General features: G+C 40.3%; 1 protein-coding gene and 1 long non-coding RNA gene across 2 annotated transcripts in view; one reads left to right on the top strand and one right to left on the bottom strand.

Moving 5' to 3' along the window:
* The window catches only part of TSHZ2 (teashirt zinc finger homeobox 2), a 507,548-nt gene that overhangs the window by 302,855 nt on the left and 191,503 nt on the right, over nucleotides 1-13,190 (bottom strand). The window lies entirely within an intron of this gene.
* On the top strand, nucleotides 3,728-13,091 carry LOC116270823. The gene is made up of 3 exons (XR_004179117.1): nucleotides 3,728-3,829; nucleotides 7,503-7,631; nucleotides 13,036-13,091. It is a non-coding gene; the product is annotated as an uncharacterized LOC116270823 (long non-coding RNA).

The following is a 13,190-nucleotide window of genomic DNA, read 5'->3' as shown; positions in this document are numbered from 1 at the left end:
TTCAATGAGAAAGATTTGGACTGTGACGAAGATAAACTAAAAAGAAAACAGTTTGACCAACTGGCAAGGGTTTGACTCCTTTCCCCTTAAAAAAAATCACACTAAAAGTACAGCTTATGTTTCGAATGAGTGGATGCTCTGAATTGCAATGCAAAGTGCTAATGAAGACTTAAGACCTTACATTATTACTTTAAAGAGTACATGTGACAGGAATTCCTGTAGAAGAAAATTAAAAAGGATATACCTTGAAAATCCAAATTTATAGCAAATTCTGCATCTATCATTTGGCGATGCTATGACTGGATGCTATGACTATTTGGAAGTATCAAAAATACTACAAAGGAAAATTAAGCTTCATTTTACTCTATCTTCTTATAAAGTGAGGCCCACATCCCAGTGATGGCTATTTCCTTAATGAGACTATGGAATTTTATCAAACCCCATAAAATGTGATTGCATTTCCTTCACTCTGAAACCACCTTATTTTAATTTCTACATGAAACTGGGATGCAATTTGTGTGTTCATTCAATGTGCTAGGGTTCCTTCTCCACCTCTCACTCACTCCTCCCCAACAAAGCTTTTGCCAAATCTGCAGCATGTTTTACAATGGATAGAGTCTTAGGATGGAGGCAACTACAGTCAGGAGGAGTCAGGAGCTAAGATAAACAAAAGAACATGAAAACAGTGATGGTGATGCCTCATGTGATTAGCTCTGTGGTCCCTGCCTCTTCTCAGAGTGACAGGCAGAAAAATCAACAGTTAATTCCAGATCCATCAGGGGCTGTGCTGCCTTTCTATAGAAATGAGGAGTTTAGAGGGCAAGCTGCAAATGAGTGTCTGAGCACTTGCGGGAGGTGCCGAGTGTCATGGCCGGAGTTCGTGTGGCATCGCTGTCTGCTGCATCCAAGAGATCATGGGGCCCTTCCAGAAGAGGAACAGCAGGGTCGCACAGAAATGGAAGGTAAAAGAGGTTAATTTATGGAAATTATCCAGGTCATGCAACCAGTAGGACATATCAAGCAGATTTAAGAGAACAGCAGTAATGTATGTAGGATCTGACTTTTAATAGGTTATGAGACACTGACAGTTAACGGGGGCCAGGTCACTTTTGGAGACAAAAGCTAACATTTCCAGAGTGCTTATAATGCACCAGGCACTGTGCAAAGACCCAAAGCAGTGCGAGAGATACTGTGATCCCCATTTTACAGATGAGGAAATAGAGGCTCTGAGAGTTTCAGCATGAAGTCAGTAAGGGGCAACAGTGGGATTAACTCCTACCTTGGGCGCTATAGGGACAGCACCTAGGAACTACATTATGTGGGCGTCCATGACCAGAATTTTATTTATTTTAAAATCAGAAGAAAAATAATGAACTTTTAGATAGAAGAAACTGCTTAAATATAGAATATTAATATATTTGTCTGTATACTAATGTAATCATAGGATATAATTTTTAGTATCTTTTTAAATGGGAGTGGCCCCCAAAGTAAAGGTGCCAAGGGTTCATGGAAGACCTAATGCGGCCCTGAAGACAGAACTGGAATTAAAGGGCAAGTCTAAAGTTTTGTTTCTTCAAGTATGGTTTGAGGACCAGCCGTATGTGCACCAGTGAAAGCTCCTTGGAAATGTAGAATCTCAGCGCAGATCTGCTGAATCAGAATCTACATTTTAATGAGATCCCCAGTAGATTCATATGCACATTAAAATTTGAGATGCACTTGACTAAATCCTGAACTAACAATTTATACTAACTCTTCATCTTCACATGAGCCATGGTAATTTTAACCTATATTGGAATCTAAAATCAGGCTGGGTAAGGACAGAGCTTTTCCTGGGAACTGGTTTAGGTGTCCTTTTACCCCTTGTAAGGCAGGTAGGTTACAAAGATGCATACAGTGGCTGGATGCAGTGGCTCACATCTATAATCTCAGCACTTTGGGAGGCTGAGGCAGGAGGATCACTTGAGGCCAGGAGTTCACGGCCAGCCTGGACAACTAAGACTCCCATTTCCACAATGATAATAACAAAAAAGGATAATAACAAAAATATTTCTACAATACAATTTCTACAATAATAATAAAAAAAAATACATAAAGAAATACAACTTCTGGCCGGGCACGACGGCTCATGTCCGTAATCCCAGCACTTTGGGAGACTGAAGCGGGTGGATCATGAGGTCAAGAGATAGAGACCATCCTGGCCAACATAGTGAAACCCTGTCTCCACTGAAAATATAAAAATTAGCTGAGCGTGGTGGCGCATGCCTGTAGTCCCAGCTACTCGGGAGGCTGAGGTAGGAGAATAGCTTGAACTCAGAGGGCAGAGGTTGCAGTGAGCTGAGATCACACCACTGTGCTCCAGCCTGGTGACAGAGCGAGACTTTGTCTCAAAAAGAAAGAAAGAAAGAAAGACAACTTCTAAATAAAAATATAATTTAGAGATAACAATGTTGATTAAATCACGAATATCCTGTTACTCTTGACTTAAGCCCTGTGAAATAATTAAGGGAGTTTTGTACCAGTACCGGTTACCAACATCAGTAATCAATGCTGTATGAAAGACGCACAGATTGGGAGTCCTCAGTCATGTCGCCTTGGTTTTTCATTCTAACAATGCTCCCTAGCAACCCCCAATTAAGAGCGCTTTGAGAAACCTGCCCGCTGGCTCCCTGCACTGGGGAATGAGGTGAACTAAGCCTAGCAGACACCTCCTCCCAAAAGGATTCTACAGCTGTCCCTCTGACACCTGCTGGCTACAGGTGTTCAACAACTTTTAAGGATGAGGGCAAAGAACTATTTCAGTCTATGAGGTGTTCTTTGAGGCTTATTAGGGAGAAGCTACAGATGGGAGGGGAAAATGGGTAAAAGAAAGAGGGAGAGAAAATAGGAGGAAAATGTGGAAAAGGCATTTGAGAGGGAAAAGCCTGAAGATGACCTTAGAACTAAGGAGCAGTAACTCCAGCGGTTCAGCACCTGTTGTCAAACACCTTGTGAATGAAAGAGCAAGGAGAGAATTTAACTGTCTAGTGAGTGTCAAATATCTGGATTAAAGGGGTGTGTGTGCACACTCATCTTCTTCACAGCACTTGTAATGATCTGAAATTACCTTGTTTACTTATTTACTTTTTTAGTATGGGCCTCCTTTGCTAGCAAATGATCTCCATGAGAATAAGGCTCTGTCCTGTTCACTGAAGGATTCCCCACACCTCGACAGGCAGCTGGCACGTGCCCAGCGAAGTTCAGCTGAATGAGTGCAACAAAGGTTGGGGGAAGTTGGTCTTTGTGACACGCTAACCAAGTCTACAGGTCGGGATACTACCAATCTGAATCCAAGGACTCTAGAGGAGCCGATGGAACTTCTCATTCTGGCACTAATTCCTGATTCACTGCATGGCCTGGAGCAGCCACTACCTGCCCTACCCTAATCCACCCTCTGCCTCAGTTGTTTATCTGTGGGAGAGGGATGAGAAGACCGACCTGACCTCCCTCGGAGGGACAAGATAACAAGGTGTGCATGCTCTGAAAGCAGTGCCGTGTTTCCTGGAAGAAAGCTGTTGAGATGAGCACTGTGGTGTGTTTCCTTCTGGCCATTGAGCATCAGACAAAACCACCAAGGGCCAAGGAAGAAGAAGAAAAAGCCCAGGGGGCCAGGTGCCATGGCTCACACCTGTAATCCCAGCACTTCGGGAGGCCAAGGCGGGTGGATCACCTGAGGTCAGGAGTTTGAGATCAGCCTGACCAACATGGTGAAACCCAGTCTCTACTAAGACTGTAAAAAATTCAAGCTTAGACTCCAGAGTGAAGATGCCATAAATATTTGCTGAACATTGTAAGTCTGGGAACTTTTTCTTTTCTCCCTTATTTCTTCCTCCTCTACTCACAGAGCAGCTTAAACTGTTAACTGACTAGAATTTTCCTAAGACATCTTTTGAATATTTTAAATCTAAAAAAATAAAAATAAAACCCAAACAATAGCCAGAGTTCAGACATAGCAGGCATTTTTAAAATAAAAGAGCTAAAGGAAGATTTGGCCAATTGAAGAGGAAACAAACAGAAAAAAGAAAATCCTCAAAAGGCTTTTTATTAATTGATCACATGTAGCTTATACTTGGAATTGAATTGGGAAAAACACTTAAATTCTGCCCTTGTCCTCTTGGGACTTACACTTTAATTCACTAAAACCAACCAAAATGGATACGGTTCTGAGTTTAAAGTAGATAGACATTGCTTTATAATCCATATCTAAAATGACCCTCTTCTTCCAGGCAAGGTGAAATAGACAGAAAAATGACAGGGTTGACTGGATAAACTGAGATATGCATACAGCAATCATTTTTTTTTCCCTAGTAAGTTACAATGATTTTTAAGGCTTCATGTCTTTGTGGTTTTTTTTTTTTGTTCCGCTTTATTCATATAAGGCAGGATGACTTATTAATCTAACTATACATTTCTTCTTTAGGTTGCAATTTTCATCTAGGGGGAAAGTCCTTTTCATATTAATGATCTGTATCATTTGTAGTAACAATACCTTTCTCCCTTTGTTTAAGAAAAAACAATAATAATGATAGTCATAAAAAAGTAGACTTTCCTCTCCATATCAAAGTCAACCAGAAAATAAACGAGAAAAACATATATTTTGATACCATGTTTCAGCCTCAGAAAAGTCAACAAAATTATTTTTATTAAATATAAAACATATAGCTCCTGCATATAGCTCAGAATCAATTAATTTAAAGTAATAATTTGTACAAACATCCTCACAAAAATTTTAAAGGGTATTAAACACCCTGTTTTATAAACATAACACTTAATTTAGGAAAAAAAACATTTAGAAGGTAATGCATTTAGGATAAGTGCACAACACATGAAAATAATAAATGAAATTTTCCCAGTTTAGAAAATGAATGTAATTAATTAACATTTAAATTACATTTTTAATTGCAATCATGCCCTCCCAGGGGACTCATAAGGGACCATAATTGCAATTAAAAGCATGTGGATTAGATAATAAAACAATGCACACTGTCTGAAATGTGCGATTTAAAATGGAAAACAGACATTGTTATCGGCACATCTAACTTAATTGTAGCCATAAAGCAAATGTGCTGTACAAAATAAAATTCACATACGGGAACATTTAATTCTGGAGTCTCTTAAAGGGGACACGCTTGAGAGCACATTTTATGACAGGTTCTGTTGGAAACAGCCCTTTAAGGCTTTCGGATCGAGGGCTGGTGCCTTAATGTTTTTGCATTAATAAAAGCAAAGCTGAATGTTCCTATTAAAACACACAGATACATTTAAGTAAGAGATGAAACTCAATGTCTAAATTTAAGCTGCGGTGCATAATTCTATTAGCTGGACAGACTGTAAGGACATGTAATTTTGAAACTATGTCTTTTTGTGTTTTCTTTTTTTTTTAATTACTTTTTTTCTTTTCATTTTTTATTGTCTTTCCTTCCTTTTGAGAGGAGCACCATGAAAGGTGTGGGGATTTGAGCCTGGAGAAGGAAGAGCCAGAGACATGTGTCTTGGGAATGGCTAGATCTGGGCCCAAACACCACTCTGACGTCCTAACATCCAATATCCCTCACCTTAAGGAAGACAAACCAATGCCCTTTCATTATGTAAAGGCCTCCTATTTTAGTACCATTAAGCTCAGCATTATTTTATTAGAAACCTTTTTTCACACCACATATACCAGCATTCACGACTGGCGGTGCATTTGCCAATGTCTGGAGACATTCTCTGATTGTCACAACCTGGGGGGGAGAGGTGCTATGATCATCCAGTGGGTGGAGGCCAGGGATGCTGCTGAACAGTGTACAGGGCCCAGGACAGACTCCTCGGCCCCTGCAACCACCATCATAGCAGGAAAGTATCTGGTTCAAAAGCGTCAAGGTTCAGAAACCCTGGTTCATCTTAGGAGAGAGGAAAGATGCCAAACTTCTAAGGAAGCAGACTCAGATTTTGGCATATGCTTGCTAGGAAATACAAAACTGTATCTATCCTAAGAGGAAATGAACAAAACTCTTTCAGAATCGCATTACAGTAGATACAGGCTGCAGTCTACTGCTTCTTAGCCTAGATGTCAATTTCATTTGCTTATTTATGAGGAACAGTGACTCTGTTTACGGTACAAATGTTAACACGAAATTAGAAGCGGCCTAGCCCGAGAAAAGCAGTGTAATTGAAAGACAAAGTCTAGACTTCGGGGCTGGATAGATCTCCATTCAAAACCTGGCTCTGTAATTGTGTGACTCTGCTAGAGTTGATTTTCCTCTGCAAGTCTCAGTTTTCACATCTGTTTTCCAAACAGTAGTTATAGCATTCTTGTCTTCAATGGTAGTATGAAGATCCGGAAAAAAAAGGGGCATATATATGCAAATATACAAACTTACACACACATACATTTATTGAATATGTTTACTTATGAATGTATAAGCACACATACCATACATTGGATATATAACTGTGAACTGTGTATAAATACCTTTCCATAAGTATAATATGCAATGTATATATAGGCACATACCTGGGCATGCACATTTGCAAAATTTATTAAGTAATATGCAAATTTCTATAAAAATAGACCACTATTCTCAAGACTTGAGTTCTTGACACTGTGAAGAACTGATATAAACTGGATTCTGTTTAAAAAGGGGAGGGGGAATGACATCTAATTCCTTTGACAAGTTTACATTTACATATATGCACAGTTCAGTGCATTCTACAAACTCATTCATGCAACAGATTTTTTTGAAGGGCTTACTATATGCCAGGAACCATGCTAGCCTTGGCGATGTAGTTAAAAAAGAAAGTTGGAAGAAAAGGGTTTTAAGTAGATAATAAAACATCTGGACTTGATCCTAGGACAATGGGAAATCATTGATGACTTTGGGCAAAGAAATAAAACCGACAGATTTGCATTTCCTAAGAGATTTCTGAGTAATGTGGAGCATTGGTCAAAGAAACATGGGAGACTTGAGCTCAACACGGCTGGAGCAATGATGTTGAGAGGCCAGGAGCTGGTACAATTATGGCTTGTAGAGTTTACCAGATTGGAGGAAGAGCCGAAACCAGCTGACAATACAATTTTTGTTTTGAATAAAGCCCAGAAATGCGAGAATCAACTCTCAATTTCTTAACCTAATGAAGGGCAGTAAAAATGAAGATGTAAGACTACTTAGATCTGAGACCAATGAGTCCTGGATACCTATCCATCCCACTTACCTGGAGCAAGTAAAAAGTACAGATTCCTAAACCTCATTCTGACCTCTCAAATTGGAATGGATGGGCAGGACGTGAGGAGTCTATAATTCTGATGCTTGGCATGTTTAGGGAAGACTGTACTGTCATAAATATTGTTTATTTGTAATTCAGATTACAAATCAAAAATATTTTGAACATTATTCAATAAACTGAAAAGCTGATATCTAGGATGATAGCAGAAGTGATGCTATCTGTTTGCCAAATCCTTTTTCTTCTTTCTCTTCCTACAGGAAGACCACTCTTCCCAGTTTCTGGCCAATGGGATGTGGGCAGAAGTGATGGGCATCAGTTACAGAACTCATTCACACCTTCTTCAATGGTTTTGGAAGCCACATGCTTCAGATGGCAACGCTACCCTGGTAAAGAAGGTTGCATCTGAGTCACCATGTAGAGATCAACTTTGTATGTGTGAAAAATGCATGTTGACTGTGTTGGGCCACTGAGATATTTAGCTGTTTGCATCACCAGCTAGCCTTAATTATCCTAATGAATACAAGGAGACAGACAAACAAAAACATCTTTCAGAGTATGTCATGGAATCCATATATATTCAATCAATTTTTCCAATATTCATCATAAGTTTTCTAAGGCAAAGTCTCTGAATAGCCAGCTATAGATGCTATTTCTAGCTTCTGGATTGGTATATTTGAGTGGATTTTAACCGTTTTGGAGTTTAACCAAGAACACATTCCGTTCCCATAAACTGGACTATATGAATAAGCCAGTGGTTTTTATTTGGCAGGTGGGGAGGTTGGCTCCTAGGGGACATTGAACAATGTCTGGAGACATTTTGGTCTGTCACAGCCTGGGATGAGGTGCTAGTGGCATCTGGGGGTAGGGGCTACACATCCAATGATGAACAGGACAGCCTCCGTCAGCAAACAATTATCCAGTCCAAAATGTCAACAGTGCCATTGTTCAAACCCTGAACAAATCAAATTCAGAGTGCACTTGCTCTCGCGGACTGAGGTTTGCTTGCCTTCTAGACATAATCACACACCCATGATGCCAAAAAGAACAGTGACCAACTGATGCCAGACAGACCCTGCAGTCCAACAAATCAGATTGCCCACGCCTGGCAAGGCGACTATTGCCACTCCCTGCCAGATTGTGGAAATCAGTTTGTCAGAAAGACAGACAGAAATGTACCAGGGACTTTTTGTCACCTGGGCATAAGGAAACACCTTGAAAGACAGTTATTCACATGTTCAACTTTGTCTTCTTTATTCCAGTGTTGGTGCTAATATCACATTTGTCTTAACTTCACAGACTCTATGGGGGATGTAACACCCTACCCAGTAGCAGTGTGCATTGGCAGGTGCTGCAAAGTCCACCTCTCTGCCACCTTCACCACTTGCATCTCTCATTCAAACACACATGGCCTCCATGGAGAATGATTCGAGATTGCAATGTTTAAGACATTATGAATGAAACTGCCATCCAAATGATATGATTTGAGGAATACCTAGAGTCCCTCATTAAACACACACACACACACACACACACACACACACACACACCCAAGCAAGCAAAGAAACAAAACATTACTACCTACCATTCTCCACCCTGACACAAGGTCTGATCTCAGCACAGCCTGGTGACTGTGAGAATGAGTGATGGGGTCGGACAAACATAGGTTTGAAGCCTGACTTCTCCGCTTCCTACCTGTGATTTTAGGCAAGTTACTAAACATGCCTGAGCAACAGTTTTCTCACCTATATGGTAAAAATAATGTCCACCTCATATAGTTGGTGTGAAGGTCAGAAGAGAAAATGTATATAAAGTGCTCAATTTAGTGTCTGGTTACAGTAAATGTAAACTATATCCTTCTTGACATAGAATAAAAGCTCTTCTCCATAGAGAGCATAGTCATACATGACTTGGCCTCTGTTGGCCTCTACCTTCATCTTCCTACTTCATTCTGGATTCACTGAGCTCCAGCCACCATCTTTCTTTTCCAGAAAGAACAAGCCCAACTTATTCTCACCCCAGGACCTTTGCACCTGCTGCTTTCTCTGCATGGAAAGCTCTTCCTCCAGATTTTTCTCCTGACTGAGACTGATCAGCATTCTGGTCACAGCCTATATGTCACCTTCCTCTGAGCACTGTCTCCATAGTTGTTTCCACCCTTATTCTTAGTCACTCACTGTTACATTATCAGTTTTACTTTTTTACAATACTTAGAAGCATCTGAGTCTATCCTATTCACATATTTATGTACCTGTTTATTGTCTTTTTCCCACCATTGATTGTAAGCTGCATGCAGGCAGAGAGTTTGCCTTATTTTTGTTTTGATTTTATTATTTTTTTTTAGATAGAGTCTCACTTTGTTGCCCAGGCTGGAGTGCGGTGGTGTGATCTTGGCTCATTGCAACCTCCACTTCCCAGGCCCAAGTGATCCTCCTACCTCAGCCTCCCAAGTAGCTAAGACTACAGGCATATGCCACCATGCCTTACTATTTTTTGTATTTTTAGTAGAGATGGGCTTTTGCCATGTTGGTCAGGCTGGTCTTGAACTCCTGGTCTCAAGTGATCCACCGACCTTAGCCTCCCAAAGTGCTGGGATTACAAGCATGAGCCACCACTCCTGGCCTAATTTTTAATTTTTCAAATGTTTAATTTTGTTTTTTGTAGAGACAGGCTCTTACTATGTTACCCAGGCTGGTCTCAAACTCCTGGCCTCAAGTAATCCTCCCGCCTCAGCCTTCCAAGGTATTGGGATTACAGGTGTAAGCCATCATGCCCAGCCCAAATTTGCCTTATTCAATGGCTGTGTGCACCACACTTAGAGTTTTTCTTACCCAGTTTGTTTTCAATGAACATTTGTTGAATAAAGTATATCAAAATTAACTTTATTAACAGAATATGTTGAAACTAACCCAACACCTCTTGAGAAACCTTTTAATAACAAAACCAAGGATGGGGAAATCTAACATGGACTCTAAGCTCCCAGCAATATCCTCGAAGGGTGGAGATGTCCAGTTGTCCCTACAGCCCATTTTAGACAAATCTTCAACTTGCATTAGTTTCTGGTAAGTCATTGCAGGAACAAAGAGTTCACAGATTTGGGAATGAGACCACTAAACATATGCCACCATCTGAAACCAGAAAGTTTGTGATGAACTTCAGTGTCCAGGCCAGAAGACAGAATGATGGGAGTGTTGTGTGAGCCCATCAGAAAGGAGCTCAGTGTTAAGCGGCTGTGCGAGGGTTTGCAGTCACCGCTGTGTGTGAGTCTGTGTGTGGACCCAAATGGGCAGTCAAGGGTGGCTGGGAGGACTACCTAATTACATTTCAAATTGCACCATCAGGTGACTCCACTTGGCCACTCTTTCACTTGCCCCGTGAAATGGATCTGAGACACAAACTACGCCTTAAGTAGGCAGCCTCCACTGTTGCTGATCTCATTAGTTGCCCAATTGGGCAAGACAGGTTTTAATTGCATGCCAGAAGCTTTAGTTTTCTGCCCCAGGCAAACAGTTAACCACATTAGTGTACCACTGACACGTTAGAAGTTGGTCAGCAATAAAAAGTGAAAGAGCCACTTTTAGAGGGAAGTGAGGTACCTGTCAGTTTCGAGCACTTTCTCCCTAGCATCTGTAGCTACCTGCAGGAGAAAATTTTCAATCGCCACCACGACAATGTGACAAGGTGTAAATAATTCATGGTGCTCTATTTTACAGCTTCATGGTATGATGTAGGATAATTGATTAGGAAAAGGCTTGAAGGCAGACAAATCTAGTTCACACATGGGCTGTGTAACTTACTAGTTATTTCCTCAGTTTCCTCATCTGCCAGACAGGAAAAATTATTGACACTTGCCTCTTTGAGCTATTACAAAGATTGAATGAGAATGAAATATTGCAGGTAAAACCTTGGGTCCAAACTTTGACACTTAATAGGCACACTATGAGTGTTAGCCGTTATTATTACTTTTATCCATCCACATCCATCCATCCATCCATCCCATCTATTCATCCATCCATCCATCCATCCATCCATCCTTCCATCCACTCATCTATCCATCCACTCATTCATACCAGCCTCTGTGACAAGTGTAATGGTTTGCAAGACCACTAGTCAGGGATATTGGAAAGTAGAAGCAGAGATTAAATGAAAGTGGTGATCATATAAGTATCAATCAAGGATCCTTGCATCCCAAACAAACATCAATGATATTAGGTACCTCTAAGCTTATCCTTTTATGGTACACAACATATGTTTATTTTATGGAGTTCCTTATGGAAATAATGTTACTATGATTTAAATGTCAGACGCATGGAGCATCCTATTTAAAGCCAATGCATAGGGAAAAGGGGATATTGTTAGGAAGGTGAAAACTTCAGTGTCTCACTTCAACGGCTTTCTTCTATAGAAGGCTAGTATTTCATTTAATCCTTCAGAACAGTGTAGTTCAATATAGTAGTCACTAACTCCATGTGGGTGTTTAAAATAAAATAAAATTTAAAAATAACTTGTTTCTCAGTTGCACTAGCTAACAGGGCTCAGCAGCCACAGATGCCTAGTGCTACTAGAGTAGACACACAGATAGAGGATGTTTCCATTATCACAGAAAGTTCTATTGGACAGCACCTCTTCTAGTTAATATTTAGTTCCTTATCTCAGTATTTCAACCCCTATGTATATTCCTTTTTTTTAAGGAGGAAAGGTGACCAGGAAAATGATCTCTTCCTTTTAATAGTTGTAAAACTATGAAATATTTTGCCTATCAAATTGTCAGTAATCAAAATAAAAGGCAAAGGTGAGATGAAGTAGACATTGACCTGCATTTCTGGTAGTAGTATATCGATTAATCTCTCCTACTGGGGAGAAGTTGTTTAATAAAAATCCAGAGAAATACAAATATTCCTACCCTTTGATCCAGTCATCCAAGCTGATTCCCAATCCTAAAACGAATTCCAATCTATTTTAGGATAATAGTTAAAAAAAATAGAAACTCTACATAAAAAGAAACTGTGGTTTAGGAAACTAGAAGGGGCTTAGCTCAGTGAATCTGACTTAGAATCTCTCACCAGGTTGCAGTCAAGGCCCTGGGAATGAAGAGCCCACTCTTAAGTTAACTCATGTAGTTTTTGGCAAGTGATTTTTGGCAGACTTGTGGACTGCCTAGTGACACCTTCAGTATCTCACCAAACCTGTGGTGAGAGGATAGCTCACACCACAGTTACTGGCTCTCCCCCAGGGTGAGTGATTCAAGAGACAGAAAGCGTGCATACGCTTAAGATGGAAGCCACCATCTTTTTATAACCTAATCTTGGAAGTGACATCCCAACATGTTTGCCATATTCTGTTTACTAGAGGAGGGTCAATAAGTCCATCCACTCTCAAGAGGATAAAATCACACAAGGACGGGGATGTCAGGAGGTGGGGACCCCCACACCTCCTGGGTGTGATGCCTATCACAAAAATCATAGGTACCATATAGTCACATCATTTGAAACAATAAAAAAGTTGGGTTCGGTGTTTAAAAGAGGAGCAGAGAGGCTGATAGACAGGAAACAGAATGGATCTTCCTCTTTATAGTAGGACTATGGAGGAAATTGCTTTCCTACATTCTTTTCAGTATTTTCCAATAGTCAACTTTTAAAAAACAATGATTATGATGGAAACACTCAATAAAAGTTATTGAACTGGAAAGAAACTGGTTAAAAATAAGCAGGTGTTATATTTGTAACTGAGGAAGGTCATTTTAAATCTACTTCCAACTCTGAAATTAACTTTCTTATTTTCTCCCCTCCCCAGCTTTGTAAAGAAAACCATCAGGACATGTCTCTGTAGTTAACAGTTAGAGTGTGCAAGGTAACAGCATTAGAACGCTACATCTCTGCCTCTATACCCGCTTTTTCCTGGAGCACAGCCCCTCCTTTCCCATGCAACACCCCCTCCTAACGAATTCC

Source organism: Papio anubis, chromosome 16, assembly GCF_008728515.1.
Source record: "Papio anubis isolate 15944 chromosome 16, Panubis1.0, whole genome shotgun sequence".
NCBI classification, from domain to species: domain Eukaryota; kingdom Metazoa; phylum Chordata; class Mammalia; order Primates; family Cercopithecidae; genus Papio; species Papio anubis.
Note: the sequence above shows the minus strand (reverse complement) of the source record. Positions and strands in the feature narration are given on the sequence as shown.